This window comes from Lates calcarifer, linkage group LG5 (genome assembly GCF_001640805.2).
Source record: "Lates calcarifer isolate ASB-BC8 linkage group LG5, TLL_Latcal_v3, whole genome shotgun sequence".
Classification (NCBI taxonomy): Eukaryota; Metazoa; Chordata; class Actinopteri; family Centropomidae; genus Lates; species Lates calcarifer.
In genome coordinates, this window is record NC_066837.1 from 20,651,845 (window position 1) to 20,655,595 (window position 3,751).

Sequence of the window (3,751 nt, forward strand, 5' to 3'; positions counted from 1 at the left end):
GCGTACAGCATGCATGGACGTGTGTCAGTGTGAGTGCATGTAGTTGTGTGTCTGCATGCTACATATTCTCAGGTTCCACTGCTCAATGAGGCTGCATGATGCCTAAATATATATTAAACAGCGGTGAGGCTAAACAAAATCCTGGCGTATGTTCATGCTAACAATTTATAAATAACTTCTAGCTACAACATCTGCAGGTGACAACTATATGGGATGGCAAAGCTTTAGGTATGGTTAGGATTAGGCAACTAAATGAAACTGTGCTAGAGATGGACTGTAATGTACATGCTCTATAGGCCCCAAAAGAAGTTTGAGAAACTTTTTTTGAAAATGCACGTGGTGACAAACGTTCATTGGTTTGTCTTCATCTTGTAACATGGTACCCAGTTCTCTTATTATATCCATGAGAAAACTCTGCATGGGACCTTTAAATGGTTGGTTCACTCAAATAACAACAGTGAAAGAATAAATGAAGACTAACATAGAAAGAATTGTGTATATGTTTGTGTCCCCCCCCTCAATTTTGGCCGAACCAACTGTTTTCCACATTGACTCCTGTTTGTTTTGTGGTTGTTGTGATTTGAGTGATGCTTCACTCACTGTAGCTGACTTAGCTTTAAATAGGCATCCATCTTGGTTTGCTTAGGTGGAGCTTAGAAGCTTGCAGTATATTTATTTACCTATAAATGTGTCAAATCAAATGGGTCTCCCAACATGTTATTGTAGCCTTTAAAAGTTGATCCGTCTCATTAAACTACAAAGTCAACACAGGGAGTTAGGGATGGATGGAGAAACTGGGCAAACAGAGCAAGTGGAGGAGACAAAGGTTGAGACTGAGAGGCTCTGTCACTCTGTGGAAGGACTCAGCCAGTAGATGCAAACCCACTTAGGATTGATCACAAATAGGAGATAATCAATTGGGCTCCAATTGAATTCACATCAGGCAGAGGGAGAAAGGCATTTCAACAGAGCAGCTGAGGCATTCTCCTCCTCTGCTATTGATGGTGTGTTTGACACACATTTGTCATGTCGAGACCTTTTGGAGAATTCCTACCGATTATTCAATAAAAATCCATGGCTTTGTACTCCCCTGCCATTTTGGGGAAAATCTCTGCTGTCATTTTTTTTCTTGCTGTTTCTCATCAGCAGGGCTTTGTCCTCAGTGCAGTGCGGAGTCACCTGGGGTACTGGGCATTTATGATGACTATACAGTCTGTGTGGACTGAGCAAACACACACACATAAACACCCCCCACCCCCTCACCGATGAACACACAAACGCTGTTCCATTGATCTGCTAATCTAGTGGGGTGGGGAAGTGCAAGACTCTCATTTAGTTAAAATCATTACCCCTCCTGCAAGATAGATAGAGATAAAGGGATTTAGGGAGAGAGGAGAAAACAGGAGGTTGGATGGAGAAAGGAAGGCAGATGAAGAGAGAGAAAAAGATGAGAAAAACAAGGGAAGGGAGGGGAAATGAGGGATGAAGAGAAAAAGAAAGAGGAGGAGAAAAAATAGCATGAAGGGCAAGTCTAAAATCATTTTTTGCTAATTCTGCTGCACAGAGCAACCCTTCTGTCTCTGTCTAAATTTTCCTCTCTCTCATTGAGTCTGTCCCTTTCTCTTGTTCACCAGCTCACACCACACACACATGCTCTCACACACTGACACCAACACATTGCAGAAAGGAGCGTTTTGCAGAGGGAAGTCTTTGCAGCGGTCGATAGCTCTTGGCGAGTGATCTATCGACAGAGTGGGAGCGTGTGAGAGATGAGTTCAATACACTTCAATTTAGCTCCACTTGCTTTAATTACTTCCACCCTGTATGTGTGTGTATGTGTATATGTATGTGTGTGTGTTTGTGTTTGTGTGTGTGTGTGTGTGTGTACCCCCAGAGGCTGACTGGTGTTAGACTACCCATGAAGGCTGATAATAAAAATACAGCTTTGGCCATTATTGAATTCAGGGTCTGCTGAGTATTTAGAAGAGTCCTGGGGGCTGTGACCCCTCAAGGTGTATATTTAGGAGGGAAAGTCATTTATCTAAAGAATGCAGAATATTTTAATCATTTTGCCCATTTCATATTGTATATTATTTATACCTTGTTTGAGAAAATAATACATTTTTGCAGTGATTAAAAGCATATAACTATGCAGGTTCAAGCCAGCCTTTCTGCATTTTTGCACTGCTCCTTTGCTGTGATCTATGAATTGCTGTGTTAACACAGTCAGGCTGAATGGTTGAGATGTTGCACTCAGTGCAATGGACACTTATCCTTAAGGGTTTAAGTTCCAAATCTTAATTTCCCCTCTTAACCTTAATCAAACAGTGTTTCAACCCATGGCTTAGAGATAGATCTGTCCTTTAATAGATGGACAGTGAAGCAATTTTATGTTGCACTGAAATAATCAGTCAGGTCCAAGTTGCTATATAAAGTACAATATGTCCTTTGCTCTTTGTTGCTGATGATCGTGGTTGAATCCATCAAGTTCTCAAATGCAAAATATAATGACTTTTTAACGTGACCATCATTTTGTAAAACGGCCTCCACATTAATCATTTGAATGGTGAAATTTTATGTAGGCCTGGCTCAGTGCAGATAATTGATTTGCTACAGAAAGAAATCAAGTTTCAAGTGTTCTGAGAACAGACCTGTTGCAAATTTAACTGTATACACACATTTAGTTTGTAGCACATTTACACAGATAAACAAAGTTGTGTTTCACTCTGTTGACCTGCATGTCACCCATCTCATTGTCTTTCATAATTTTTGTCTTGGAGTTAAACATAACAACATGGAGACCAAATGTGTGTGTGTGTGTGTGTGTGTGTGTATAAAATCTGTGTATACTAAATACACCGTAGGTTTAAATCACAGACCTCTTTTCTTTCCTTCTTTTGAGTTTACAGTATTATCCTCTCCCTCCCTGTACCCCTCCTTGTCTGGCATGTTTGATGGATGTTTCCAGTCCTATTAAGAATTTAGGAGTGAATTTGTCTGTGAATCCATAGCATTGAGCCAACATGTCCGCCGTAAGCCACATAAATGATTTTACACCACAAAGGTGGAGAACCACGAGGGAATACGTGTCTGCTGTCTCATCTCTAATCCCTTATTTTCCCTCCTATCAGTTCAGTTCCCAATACCTCTTTATCTGCACACACTCTTTCACTTCATAGTAAATTATCAAAAGAAAATCAAAATAGTTTGCTGCAGATATTATTTATAAGTTTAGAATTAAGCTGATGTGCAACTTGGCCAGCTTAGGTGTTTATTCTGCTTGACTTCATCCCCACAATGTTTCCTGAACAACTCTCAAAATAAATCTGTTGCAGTTGTATGTATGATCACACCTGCAGGTTCAACTGAGTTTGTTGTTCATTTTAGTTGTCTGTCTACTGGCAAACATGAATTATCGGACACCCGCTAGCATAAGTCAGTCAGCTAAATTAATTAAAGTTTGCATTAAACAGTTTGCAGTCATAAACAAACCACTGATTTCATGTAGATCCCTTGCACCACCAATTATGTACTGTTGATATGTTTGCATGACTTAAAAGGGAATTATTTTTTATCTGCAGGCACTGTTTTGTGACTTTAGGGCCAATCAAAATCTCATTGGCAAAACCCACTGTAAACTAATAAAAATGCATTGTGATTGTCCTGATCATCTATGAAACAAACTTAGATAGTTAGAACTGACAGAACTAGCTTTCGTCCTCTGCCCAATTTCGTGTCCTACCAGTGTTGT